General features: G+C 33.6%; 1 protein-coding gene and 1 long non-coding RNA gene across 3 annotated transcripts in view; one reads left to right on the top strand and one right to left on the bottom strand.

The window, feature by feature from the left end:
- The window catches only part of LOC100536462 (uncharacterized), a 39402-nt gene extending 36490 nt beyond the window's left edge, over positions 1-2912 (bottom strand). For both annotated transcript variants that reach the window (XR_015518192.1, XR_015518193.1), the window contains exons 1-2: positions 2796-2912; positions 9-274 (exon numbers count right to left, since the gene is read on the bottom strand). This is a non-coding gene — a long non-coding RNA (uncharacterized LOC100536462). The remainder of the gene's footprint in view (positions 1-8; positions 275-2795) is intronic.
- A 7-nt stretch (positions 2913-2919) lies between these two features.
- The window catches only part of c20h2orf81 (chromosome 20 C2orf81 homolog), a 104567-nt gene continuing 92174 nt past the window's right edge, over positions 2920-15312 (top strand). The window contains exon 1 of the mRNA NM_001386385.1: positions 2920-2993. The gene's annotated coding sequence lies outside the window, so the exon portion shown is untranslated. The remainder of the gene's footprint in view (positions 2994-15312) is intronic.

The following is a 15312-nucleotide window of genomic DNA, read 5'->3' as shown; positions in this document are numbered from 1 at the left end:
AGTCTCACCATTGTGTTTTTCTTCTTCTGTGACTGTAGCTCATCTGCTCAGCTGGGTAAAGGGGTACCCCCTCAGGGATCAGTTTCTGGTCTACTTCTGTTTTCAATTTACACTACATCGCTAGGAACCATTATCCAGTCAAGAGGCTTCTCTTATCATTGTTAATGCTGACGAGACACAGCTCTATCTTCAAATTCAGCCAGATCATCCAATGGTATCTGCAAGGATCTCGCACTGACTGGAGGATATCTCGGAAGGAATGGAAAATCATGACCTATAAATACAAAATAATATGGTCACGCAAATCAAATAAATTGGGATTTGAATTGAAAAACACACGTCTAGGACTTAATTGGAAATATCTCACTTTGTTTAAAATAAATAAAAAGATACACATCAGGACATGAGGATGAGTAAAGAATTTCATTAACGTTAACTTAAGTTACATTTCTTCAGTCAGCTTTCTGAGAGAGAGAGAGAGAGATTTTTTTTTTGATTTTACAAATCCTTTTATTAACAAGCAATTATTTAACAATTGATTTACAGCTCAAATCAATTCATTTATAAAATACAGCTCTTCATTAATGACAGAACACAAGCCATCGCAACACCATTCAATTTTAAACATATTAATTGCTTTCATCATTTTATAGTAATTAAAATCAACAATAATTCTTGATTTTACCAGGTTTTTAAAAACTACTACAATGTTTTTACCATTTCTCTTTTCTATTTCATTTTTTCTTGTAATATAAATAGCTGATTTTGCTTGACCAAAGATAAAATTCAATAATTGATAATTTATATTTGTTTTGTCTTTTATATTTAAAACCTAATATAAAACATTGTTTCGTAAATAAAAAGCCAAGTAAAGAAACTAAAGCATTTAAAAGATCAAACAGAGGAGCAAGTCTTTTACAATACATAAAACAGTGAAAAATTGTTTCCCTTTCTAAACAAAACGGACATTGATCACTCACACTAGAATTTATTTTAGTCACAAATGCATTAACAGATAGCACCATGTAAAATTCTCCGCTTCAAATCCCCCGATCTTTTATTCAATGGTGGTTTATACAATATTCTCCATTCCAGTTTTTCTTCTTCTGCTCAACACAGTTTATCTATCCACACAGTGTCAGATCTCTCTTTCAAAGTATACTTATTATTTAGTTTCACAATATTTTTGTAAAGCACTTTCCCTTTAACTGTACTAAAATCTTTCTATCTAATTTCCTTAAATAAAAAGAGAGAGAGAGAGAGAGAGAGAGATGCACACCTTTAGCTTACGTCGTTGTAAGATTGCTTCAGATAATTTATTGTCAAGAAGCTTTAGATGTTTTTGTACTAAAACATTTTCGACTTTTTTTATTTGCGAGAGTTTACGGAGACTGGTTAACGTTACGTTAATATAATCAAAGCTTCGCTTCCTTGGTTTCACCAAAGAGCTTAGAATGACCAAGAGGCGACACTCTAGTGTAATTTGGTAAACGGCCACTAGAGGGCCACTGGCGGCCATTTTGGACTGAAAACTCCAATGGAACAACAGCATATTATAAGTCTGTAAAATAAACTATTAAAAGTGCTGATGGTCGTGATAGTAAGTGTTGTATTGTTGTCTTTCGGGTTGTATCTCAGCTTTATTGCGCTTTTTAAATAAATTAATTAAACAAAGCAGCTGCTTGCCATCGCGACAGTAATGAGATCCAATGGACGGCCGATCACTTTCACTCCAAAATGGCGGAATCCAGGACTGTTGCTGGGCATAGATATATACACTAGATGTCGTCTGGCCAATTGTTGTCTATTGGACGGAATGCGTCAATAGCGCCGCCATCTTGCTACAGAGTAGCGCTCCTTTGAAATGAATGCGGGACCAAGGTACAGTGGAGGACTGTGGCCATGCAAAGCCAGAGATATACACATAAACACATATATCTATGATCGGGAGTTTTCCTGGATGTTAGTATGTAATTTTTTTTCTAATTACGAAAATTATAATTTTACATCACTTTTCTACATTGATGAATCAGCACAAAGGCATTCCTGACAAAAAGCTTGTGTTGTGTGTACAGAAATTTACTATTCACCCTCCCTGTTAAATTTAATCAAATCCGTGTCCTGAAACACACCTCCTCTGCTTTCACTTCTCATACTGACGGAGATAGCGATTCGTTTGTGAATGAATCCCCCGATCTCTTACACTAACGTTAGGCGACAATACAAGTTCTGGCTGCGCAGCATCTCGTTGTCATATTTCTTTTGCATTGTTTGCTGATTTTATTCAACAAAACTAGCATAAGCCGAGTGTTTAGTGCGAGTTGGAGCTGCTTTGCCTTGTGAATGCAGTAAGTGACTGTTTTCATCAATAACGTTACCCGATTAGCACAAAAGTTCAGAACATACAATAACAAAAAAAAAACTAATATTACCTATGAAATGTTCTGCCTTTATGCTTTTTTTCTTTGTTTGCTCGTTACTACACCTGTAGACAGCGCTAAAGTCCCGCATCTTCACGTAATAACACTGTCTTGACTAGTGCGGTTGAATGACATTTGTCCCGGGAGCACTGTACCAATGTGGCGGCGCTATTGACGCATGCTCAGGGTCCCTATGCGATATCTAGTGTATATATCTATGGTTGCTGGGCGCTGCTGTTGCAATGGAACGTCCTAGTGTCGCCTCTTGGTCATTCTAAGCTCTTTGGTTTCACATTTACAGATAAGCATCACCCCAGAGTGTCTGTTCACTTAAAAAGTTATAATGTATAAAACATTACAAAAAATGCAACTTACCAGGCTCTCGTCCATAATTCAGAACAAGTTCTATCACGGCTCTGTCTGACACGATAGTCCTAACGTTAGTAGTCCTGCTAACCTGCTTTCGCGAAAAAGGCTGCAGTAACACGCCCTTTCCGGTGTCGTCATGAGGTGTCTTGACTGCTTGGCAACCAGGATCTGAAGACAATTTCAGGGACAGCACAGAAGACAAACGTGAGTGTTTAAAATAAATATTAAAAGCTATCTTCTTTGACGTGTCATGGTTAAGATGTTTTGCAAATTCCGTTATGTAAAACATCGTTTGCGTCGCTTGTGAAAAACCTAATTTAAATGCGCTTGTATATTTTACAAAAAAAAAAAAAAACTTGCGGACTTAACGTTATTATTAGATAAATGCCATTTGTAACGTTGTTTTTAAACGTTTGAAAACTTACTAGAAAATGCGTATCATGCTGAAAATAATGCTTTATATTTATAATGCAAAATTTATAGTGATTCACTTTGTTTAGTAATAAATTTCATAGTTATAAAATAACTACATTAATAAATTTGCCAAGAAATAATCCACTTTACCACTGTAAAGCAATGCCCCACACTCACTAGAACGGTAGAACCTGGACTGTATGGAAATATATGTACACTCTATATATATATATATATATATATATATATATATATATATATATATATATATATATATATATATATATATATTATTATTTTACATCACTTTTCTACATTGATGAATCAGCACAAAGGCATTCCTGACAAAAAGCTTGTGTTGTGTGTACAGATATATATATATATATATATATATATATATATATATATATATATATATATATATATATATATATATATATATTGTTGGAATATCTATCTCTATTCCATGCGTGTTCAAGAGAAAAGGTCTGGAGAGGTTTTTCTTCAATGTCAAAAATCGTAACAATTTATTGGATACAAATGAATAATTCGATGACAGAGCTCTGGGTTACATTACCCCAATGCAATACAAGAATTACATTCAAGAGGTTCGCAACTAACATACATTTCCTGACTTCAGCATATATACACACCACCTATCTTAACAGGTGGAGTTTTGGTGTAACGTCACTTGTCAGTCATTGTTCAGTCCTCCATTGGCCGCCCCTTCGGCATACTTCCTCTTTTTCTATGAATTCTCTGCCCAACAACAAAGTATACATCGTTCTGTGTTCTGTGTTCAGTTTTAACACCTCTCTTCAGACAGGAAGTTTCTGCAGAGCTGAATTTAATTTTGGACCCGCATCTATCTACTTCTGCAAAACTGCTAATTAGTATGCACAGCACTCACCCACAACATTAGAAGTTCAGTTAATATATGACCCTTACATGATCAATACAAATAATTGTTTGATTAAAAGAAAAGAGACAAAAAATAATAAAAAATGGTTCCTATTATTCAATAATCCCCCTTTCTGCTCCTCATTGGAGCAGACAAAAACAAAAACAGATAATCAAATCCCCACAAATGTTTTAACTGTCATTACTGCAGGCCTTTGCCTAAATCTTTGTTTTACCTCTTATTCAAAATAATCTCTAACATCACAGTGCTCTTTCATTGTTAGATGATGCCCAAAACCCCTTTTAACTCAATTTCTTTAACTTTTCTGGATTCAGTTTATAATTTCCACACTCTTGGTTCTCCTTTTCGGTGGTGCAGTCTCTTCCCTCTTGAAGTCACTCCGATATCTTCTTTTAATAAGATTTATACTTGCTATATTCAGGCTTATTACTCCCAACACTCTTATTAACTTCCAATTATCCCATAATTAAAATTTTCCATTCTTATACACTTTAGCAATAAAGGTAATTTTTTTTTCTTCCCCACCAAAATTAGAATAAGAATGAGAATAATAAACAGCAAACAAAATGTAAAAGCTCCAACACAAAAAAATAAAAATCTGATTAAAAGGAAATCCACACCCATAAAGATATGCTCTAATTAAAAATCCCACTATATAATTATGATCAAAGATCAACACTTGTGAAAACACTTGTGATTGGAATTAGAAATTTACTAATACAAAATTATAACCCCCCTGAATAGTTCAAACTGAATTTCAACATTTTAAAGTCATTAAAGAACAAAATCACAATTGAGTTTTAGGATGAAAAATCAACAGCTTCAAAGTAGGATTAAACTCGACAATTATTAAAATGAAAAGTTCAGAACTAAATCATAACAAGGTTATTAAACTAACAATTCAAACTCGTCACCAAATTATTAAAACCAAAATTCAAACATATTTAAACTAGATTCTCTTTTTTTTTTTTTCTTTCAATGTCTTTAAATGGGAAAATCAAAAGCACAACAATGTACTTAAAATAAAAATAAAAATCTTAAGAATCTCTTCAAATAAAAGGTTCAAAAGCAACAATGGCTTAAAATAAAATCTTAAAATGTCTTTAAATGAAAGATTTAAAAACAACAATGGCTCAAACTAAAATAATCCTTAAAAATGTGTTCAAATAAAAGAATCTTCAAATAAAAGATTCTTACAATCATAATGATGTGTTTAAAATAAAATAATCTTAAAAATGTCTCAAAATAAAAGATCCAAAAGCATCTTAAAATATATATATATTTTTTAAAGCATTGAATGTATTAAAATAAAAGATTATGACAAACGTCTTTAAAATAACAAAGGATTTAAAAAGCATTAGAAAGGTATTAAAATAAAAGATAAAAAGTAATGGAAATTTCTTAAAATGAAAGATAATAAAAATATAAAAATGTCTTCACATAAAAGATAAAAAAATGTGTCTTAAAATAAAGAATAAAAATACAAAAAAAAAAATCAAAAAACTAATGTGTAAAATAAAATAATATTAAAATAGATTTAAAATATTAAATTTTTCTAAAATTTCTCCAGTCTAATTTGTCCAATTCATTCATTCATTCATTTTTTTTTTTTTGTTTTTTGTTTTTTAAGCTTAGTCCCTTTATTAATTTGGGGTCCCCACCGTCAGTGAAATGAACCGTCAACTTATCCAACATATGTTTTACACAGCGGATGCCCTTCCAGCTGCAACCCATCTCTGGGAAACGTCCATACACTTAATCACACATTTTCTGTCAGATTGTCATCTGCTAGTAAATCAGTCTTATTTTCTCTTTCTATTCTAGAATTTAGTGTGGTTTACGGTTCCCCTTTTTGTGTTGGCCTGTATCTAATATACAGTTGGCCTCATGCATTGGTGTTGCAGCGTGTTCAGCTCCCACACCAATACATGCTTACACACTCCAATTAGATATCAGACATCCCCTTTTTGTGTTTTATCCCCCTTCCGGCCTGGGCCTAGCTCCAGGCCGTTTTACACCCCTATATTGACTGTCAAGTTAATCCGGCCAGCCTCACACCTTCAGCAACCTGTTTAGAAGAAATAGGGAATAAGATTGTTAATTTGTCATTATATAATCTCTACATAAGTGATCCACTGCACATCCAAGCTGCACCAGGTCCCCAAAACTGCAGTCCTGTAAACAATTCAAAAGTCATTAATTCCATTGTTTATTCCATAACAAACTAATACCCCTCAACATGATTTTTATCCAATTCAGTTTGGTCTGTGCACAGAATTTTGCCAATTGTGTTTAACTTTGAATCAATTTTCTCTACCTTTCCCTGTAATTATTAGTCTTACACCATCCCTAAATTCATGCTTTAGGCCCATTACTTGCTGCAATTTCAAATATTCATTATTTCAGTGTTTATCATTATCCAATCTTATTCTTACTCAACATCTATTTGTTTCTAAATCGTCGTTCATTAAACACTTCATCACTGTCTGACTGTCCTCCTTGCTTGCTGGCCACTCCTCTAGCCATTCACTATAGCTGTCAATCATACCTAGCACATATCTTTTTATTCACCTGTTCTCCCATATCTCTATAATCAATTATACCCTCACCCTCATTCTTCTCTTGCAGTTTCTGATATCTCTAAATATAATTTTGTCTTATTATCAATATTAGTCTTATTACCATGTCTTTTACAGTCACCAGTTTACAGTTATTTGAAATGGCTTATTTATTTAGTGATCTGACTCCACCTATCCCAGACATCACTTGTCCCAATATTATGGCGTGTTATCTAATCACCTATAATTTTTTATTTACTTCCTTTAAATCTAGTTCCATATAAATGTCATAACAACTGCTTACTTCTAATCCATTAGTTGTCCACTTTTTTCTGCAAGTAAGATTTCATCAACATGCTTAATCAACACCACTCTCTCTGATAATTCAAAAAACCAATCACTTTACATTTTTTATCAGTATGACCAGATTTCTTCATACACTATTATTTTATAATCCTCCATTTAAGTATTTCACTAATAATCAATCAGTTTTTGAATTTGACACTACTTTTGATAATTCATTTTCTCAACTATTTATCACTTAGTTTGTTCTAATCATTTTTATGATTTCTTTTTGTTCTACGTCATTTCGGTTCAACTAGTTGCCCATACACTTTTTATATACTTTTATAAGCTAACTAAAAATCACTCAATTTTCTTATTCGTTTCTTTCAGCTGTATTTTGACTTCATCATTAAACTTCTTCACATGGTTACATGTGAAAGAAAATTTTAAAAAGAAAGTTTTCTTAAGCTCTCTTATTCTGTTTTAATTCTTTTATCAGATTAGAACTATTAATTTTTCCCCGATGACGTGAGTTCAGTTTTTCATGTGTTAATTTCTTCTTTACACATAAATAATTTTTTCTGTTACCAACCTTTTCAAGTTTTTAATTTCCCATCTTAATTTAGATGATTCAACATTATATTTTGCTTTTAGTAAATCTTTACTTAAATAATCAATTCCATCAAAATTGATAATTTAAATTACTTCTTCAGTTACCAATAGTTGTTTCTTCTTCTTTAGTCACCACCATACATTGTACTTCCTCCTATATCCTGTTCCTGCCCTGTATCAGTAAACCTATAAAAATTTGCAAAAATAGTTAAATATCATTTCAACATTTTACATTTAGAGATTCATTGTATATTTTCCTTTAAGTCTTTTTCTTAGTTATTATTTTCATAAAACCTTAATAAATTCTGTCTCTTTCATATTACCAGTCATCATATGGTCTCAAATGGTTCTTGACAGCACCCTGCCTCTTACTTTACCCACAAGTTCCTTTTTCTGAGTGTCTGATCTCCAGACATATTTAGCAGTTTGCTGTGGTCTGGTTTGGAGGAGCCCACATTTCTGAGCGAGACCACTGATCTTTCACAGTGCCCCTCAATACTCGGATGCTCTAGGCCTTTCAAGCATCACTGCTCCACTCCACAACCATCTCACTCAACACCTGCCTACCTGTACAGGTGCCTAGTCTCCGCGACAAAATTCCTGGCTTAGGTTGCTCCTGGTGGCCAACGAGAGTCTTACCCGTCTTTGGAATAATGTCTCATGGAGACCAGTTACTGCTCTTCTCCACTGCCACCTCCTTCTCAGTTTTCCTTCAGAACTTGGTATCTCTGATGTTAGGGAAACATGCACTCAAGAACCATGTGAGCCATTGAGACCACATTCTAGAGTCTAACCAATGAGACAGGTTTTATTAAGTTTAAAATCAATTTGACCCCCAATAATAGTTTTAAGTAAAGTTTGACATCTTCACTCCCATCCACTCAGCACTATGGTCTGCTTAGTCTGCAGGCAAAGCTGTAGGGCACTACGATGGTGGAGACTAAAAAACAAGACACAGTTGGGTTATTATTCATAAAAAACAAATTATGACATGACCTACCATGTGATATAATTGTTCAACATTACTGCTATATCTCAGGGTTCATATTAGGCCTTGACCCCTCATGTTTGTTTAATATATATTTTTATATCTGAAATGCAATTTTTAATTATCAATTTCTTTCTTGGTGTTTATCCTTTTGAAATTTAGAAAAATTAAACTCACTTCATCTTGTTCATCCACATCCACTAAGTGTCCATGATTTTTCTTTGACCCTAGATGATGGCTTAGATAGTCTTATGCAGCTGACTTTCATAGATGAAAACAGCCAGTGTAAGCCATAACAAATTTTTAATTTTTTTTTTTAATCATTATTATTACTAATATTATTTTTCTATTTAGTTTTTGCACCTAAACTCAATCTTGTCCTCTCACATCAAATCTCAGTTCCTCAAAGTGTCACTTCCTCAAAGTGTTACAAGTGCAACTATTTTTCTAGTTTCAATCTCATCAGTTTAATGTCTCTGTCTCTCTCTCTCTCTGTTTATAATATTTTGCAGACATATTTCAATATATTTTAAACATATCTTCTTCTTTCTATCTAACCCTTACTTGGATTTCTTTAATTCTAAGCTTTTAAGTTTTTCTTATCCATATTTTTTTGTATTATCTTCCTTACGTATTTGCTCATTAACTCTTCAGTTGATCAATTTTAAACTGTCACATTTTCTTCTAATTTTTCTTTTCATCGACCAGAGACTTATGTCAATTTTATCTCTTTGCTGTTTAGCAGCTCATCTCGAAGTCATGTTCCTCATTTTTCCTCTAATGTATTTATTCTAATATTTCTTTAGTAGCTGGTCTTTATGTTGTATTTTATTTTCTCTTTATTTTTCCTATTAGTATTATTAATTTATTTGTTTTTATTGTTCTAGTCAACAACTACTGATCTATTGTTTTAGTCATCCTCCTCTATTTAGTAAATTCATTTCTTTATTAATATATTCATTCGTATAGCTTCAAATTCCATTTCAACAAATATCACTATATTAAACATATTTCTCATTGGTTCTTTATTTCACTTGTATTTTTTATACCACATTGAAATAGATCTGTGTATTTAGTAACTGATACTATATCCCTAATTATTATATCACAGTCTATCATTATTTGATCAAAACAATTTTATATACTCTTTTAATATAATTTACTCCTTCTGCCCCTACTACAACTTCTTCCTCATGAAGAGGAGTGGCTCCTTTTTTCTGATTTCCTTTTTGTTGTCAGTCTGTCTAAGATTGTCTGCCTGAGCACTTCCTCTTTTTTCTCCCCTCATCTGTCTTTCTACAGCTGTTCCAACAAATGCCAAAATCCTGCCACATTACAAATTCCAACTAATTTTTCCATTTCTTACTACCACAACATCGTTATGGCCCCCTTTTGCTATGTTATTAACTTTGTAAAACTCAAATTCTCTGTTTCTCAAAATTGTAGCCAATTTTACTGTTCAATCATTGCTCTACTCACATATTTTACACAATTTTCACATTTAAGCTTCTCATATATTGTTTCTCATTTCTTTGCCACATTTTTTCTTCTTAGTTCCAATCATTTACCACTTGTCCCATTGAGTTTTTAATTTTGTCTGGGACATTTTCCATATTGCTCACATTCTTAATCGAATTACTTATGCATTTTTCACACCTCCACTTCCTCAAATTTACAGAGTGTTTTTCACACACACTAATGAACTTCTGTATGTTGCATTTACTGCACATACACAATCAAAATATATATATTTATCCTCCTCAAACAATCAATTTTTCACCTGCAAACTTTTTGAACTTTCCCAATTACTGAACTTTCACAATTCTTAATGACATTTAATTGAATATCATATACGCTTATATACAGCCGGCTAAATATCTTTACATTATGCTTATTTCAACTGTTAGTCACTAACGCAGCAGACAAACATTTACATAAAATAAAATGCGTGCTCTTCACAAGTCTCAATTTCTTTTTATATTTACATTCGCCTTCCACAGTTGAATTTCCTGTGTCTGTTTAATCAACCACACCTTAACAGAGTCGACTTTTCTCTGTATTTTCTACAGAGTCACAACCTCAGTGAAGCAAATTATCCACACACAGTCACAACCTCGGCGACTAAACTGTCCCTATTTTTTAGACTATCTACAATCTGACCCTATAGCTGTCTTTAACGCTTGGACCTACTAAAACGTTGGGATTTGCACCCGGACTGTTCGGGACCACCCGTCGACTCGTCCGCTGGACTCCCGCCCTTAGAGTCCAAAAAATTCAGGTGATTCGTCAAACACCTGTCCAGGTAAAATCACAGTATTCAGTACTCGGTAGTCACCTGAATAATACACCCTAGGATGGTATTTTATTCAATTCCGTGTAAGAAGCACAGACCTCGTCTGATCTTTCCTTCTACCAAACAAGCAAAAACAGTCAAAGTGTATCAACTTATGTTCTGATTTACTTAGTGAATGCCATATGACGAAACCGTAATAATACCCGAAGCGGCAGTTACCCCTGGCTGCCCCACAACTCTATACTAACGACAGTTACCCCTGGCTGCCCCACAACTCTATACTAACGACAGTTACCCCTGGCTGCCCCACAACTCTATACTAACGACAGTTACCCCTGGCTGCCCCACAACTCTATACTAACGACAGTTACCCCTGGCTGCCCCACAACTCTATACTAACGACAGTTACCCCTGGCTGCCCCACAACTCTATACTCATGTATCCTAATATTTACAAACCGGTTAACACTTAAAGCAAATATACATTTAAATTCATCGAATTATTCAAATGCTTATACTTTTAACTACATCAATCCTACATATCACATGACATCATTTAATTTAGATTAGGCCAATTGCAGAAATTCGATTTAACAGGTTTTCTGCTTACCTTATTTTTTCGGCGCCGATGATGTCAATGCAATACGACAGATCAATAACTTCCTCTCCCCCTTTTCCACGTCGGAGGTCACCAAATTGTTGGAATATCTATCTCTATTCCATGCGTGTTCAAGAGAAAAGGTCTGGAGAGGTTTTTCTTCAATGTCAAAAATCGTAACAATTTATTGGATACAAATTAATAATTCGATGACAGAGCTCTGGGTTACATTACCCCAATGCAATACAAGAATTACATTCAAGAGGTTCGCAACTAACATACATTTCCTGACTTCAGCATATATACACACCACCTATCTTAACAGGTGGAGTTTTGGTGTAACGTCACTTGTCAGTCATTGTTCAGTCCTCCATTGGCCGCCCCTTCGGCATACTTCCTCTTTTTCTATGAATTCTCTGCCCAACAACAAAGTATACATCGTTCTGTGTTCAGTTTTAACACCTCTCTTCAGACAGGAAGTTTCTGCAGAGCTGAATTTAATTTTGGACCCGCATCTATCTACTTCTGCAAAACTGCTAATTAGTATGCACAGCACTCACCCACAACATTAGAAGTTCAGTTAATATATGACCCTTACATGATCAATACAAATAATTGTTTGATTAAAAGAAAAGAGACAAAAAATAATAAAAAATGGTTCCTATTATTCAATAATATATATATATATATATATATATATATATATATATATATATATATATATATATATATATATATATATATATATATGTATATATATATTAACAAACAAGGCTTTTGTAAAATAGAGAAAATAAGCAAGATGCACTTTCAGTCTCATGCAGCCTTAGTGAAATATAGCGCGTCACAGCAATGAACTGAAAATAAAACCACCCTTGAAATGCTGGCGATCTTAATTTTTCAGCCTACACTGACTGAGAATAATGTTGCACTATTTTATTAACAAATATTTGGAATGTTTTTTTTCCTCCAACACATTAATCTACTTTTGCCTGTGCAAGTTTTTTGCGCGTGCTTAAACGCGAAGGCATTTATTTTCAGGTGCAAGATGCCACTTTGGGTGGCACCAGCACACTCTGCCACACCTGTGGCTATGTCCCTGCTACAATAATAACAACAACAACAAAAACAACAAAATAATAACAAAAAAATAATAATAAGACAGGCCTACTTTGACGTTGCAATAAAAAAAAATTAATTATCAAATAAATATTTACAATAGGCTAAAGGCATATATTAAATTAAAATAGGAGAAAATCCAATAGAAACAAATGGTACCATTTATTATAGCCCCATGCAGGGTCCAATGTGTTCTTACAACCATTGAATAACTAAGTAAATAATAATAATAATAATAATAATAATAATAATAAATTATTATTTTATACAGAGTAGGCTATTATTTAGGCCTACAATAGCTCTGAAACAATCATGTAAACCAGGTGTTGCTAGGAAATGGCTATCTCTGCTCAGCATCAGGTGCACAGCAGCAAGAAGCTTGGCAGTGAACTATGACATTATTTTAATGACAAATGTCTAAGAATACTGCTGATTTACGTTTTTATTTAATTTATACATACGCAATGGATGTAAGCCTGCTAACTGTGTGTGGTTCAAATGATAGAATATATAAACTTTGTTTATATATATAATTAAATAATAATAATTAAAAGCCTGCGTGTAAGGCTTTTATTTTGAGGGTGACGTCACGAGCGCAGATTTGGTTGACCAATAAGAGGAAAGTGGGCGTTTCAGCACCGCCTACATGTGTAAAATGAATTTTAAAGTCGTTTATCCGTTTTTCTACCCTAAACCAAAAAACGAAAATCCAGCCAAAATCTCGTTTTTTCGTTTTCTCGTGAGCAAAAGAAAAACGGAAGAATGGCCGTTTTCTCCATTTCCTTTATTCTGTTTGAAAATGGAAAACAAATGAACAAAACGTACACTGTCCGAGATTTACAAACATAATTAATTATTAATTATCAAATAAATATTTACAATAGGCTAAAGGCATATATTAAATTAAAATAGGAGAAAATCCAATAGAAACAAATGGTACCATTTATTATAGCCCCATGCAGGGCCCAATGTGTTCTTACAACCATTGAATAACTAAGTAAATAATAATAATAACAATACTAATAATAATAGGCCTAATAATAATAATAATAATAATAATAATAATAATAAATTATTATTTTATACAGAGTAGGCTATTATTTAGGCCTACAATAGCTCTGAAACAATCATGCAAACCAGGTGCTCCTCGGAAATGGCTGTCTTTGCTCTGCATCAGGTGCACAGCAGCAAGAAGCTTGGCAGTGAACTATGACCTTATTTTAATGACAAATGTCTAAGAATACTGCTTTACGTTTTTATTTAATTCATACATACGCAATGAATGTAAGCCTGCTAACTGTGTGTGGTTCAAATGATAGAATATGTAAACTTTGTTTATATATATAATTAAATAATAATAATTAAAAGCCTGCGTGTAAGGCTTTTATTTTGAGGGTGACGTCACGAGCGCAGATTTGGTTGACCAATTAGAGGAAAGTGGGCGTTTCAGCACCGCCTACATGTGTAAAATGAATTTTAAAGTCGTTTATCCGTTTTTCTACCCTAAACCAAAAAACGAAAATCCAGCTAATATCTCGTTTTTTCGTTTTCTCGTGAGCAAAAGAAAAACGGAAAAACGGCCGTTTTCTCCATTTCCTTTATTCCGTTTGAAAATGGAAAACAAATGAACAAAACGTACACGGACCGTACACAGACCTGGAGGCCACCACATTTTTCAAAGATAAGATTAGGGATAAAGAACCATAAGGAATTATTGTTATAAAGACAATTCTTGATCCAATTGATTTTAAAGATATTGTTTATAGTTTCGAAATCTAATGCATTCAATCATCCTTCTGATATATTTCTAATTATTGTTTTTCTTTTAACATACTCTGTTTTGCCTCTCCAAATAACCTTAAATAAAACTTTGTCAATTGTGGTACACATCTTAAAGAGCCCCTATTGTGGGTTTTCGAAAAAGACCTTCCATACGTGTGTAACACAGCTCTAAGTGAAGTGAAATATCCAGCTAAGGCTTGAATCTGAAAGTGGACAGTTTTTAAAACTATTGATTCATCTAAAAAAATAGTCAATTCATTCATTCATAATGAGTGACTACAAAACATAACTGTTGCGCGCGCAACCCCAGGAAAATTTAAACCTGCGCCCCGCCCACTAACACAACAGCAAAGACTAACAGATCCTGAAGTCATAAGTCAAGAAGAAGCTGTGCTTACCTGGATTTTATTGGAAGTGTGAGGGGAAAGAAGTGATTCAGCAGTCTACATGCTTACATTGGGCGATTTATTCATTCATTTGTTAAAGGAAGGATCAGAAAAGACTGATATGAGACTTCTGAGAACGGGCAGACAGTACACCAGGGGTGCGTGCAAAATAAGGCCAGTTTATTAGGCACAAAGCAGCCTGCTGCACGCTGGTGAGCGCTACAACCCCCTGGCTGGGAATGTGATCTTTGGGCAAAGCAGAGTACAGGAAAGCCCTGAGAACATATAACACTTCACGCAAGAGGTGCCATAGCAATAATTGCAAATAGAAATGGTCTAAATTACACCTAAGAAGTGAGAAAGCTCCAAAATGAAAGATAATTAATGAAATCAGACCTGGCCCGTGAAACATTTCATAAGTGTAAGTAAATGGCTGTCTCCTTGTTTTCTGTAGCTTGCAAATGGTGTATTTAATTGTGTTTTGTTACTTGTAACCGCTTGTACTGTATCAGGTTTACTCTTTATATTCTCATATCGTGTTAATGCCTCATGTACATGCTACACACT

The sequence above is a fragment of the Danio rerio genome, chromosome 20, assembly GCF_052040795.2.
Source record: "Danio rerio strain M-AB ecotype USA chromosome 20, GRCz13ab, whole genome shotgun sequence".
Classification (NCBI taxonomy): domain Eukaryota; kingdom Metazoa; phylum Chordata; class Actinopteri; order Cypriniformes; family Danionidae; genus Danio; species Danio rerio.
Note: the sequence above shows the minus strand (reverse complement) of the source record. Positions and strands in the feature narration are given on the sequence as shown.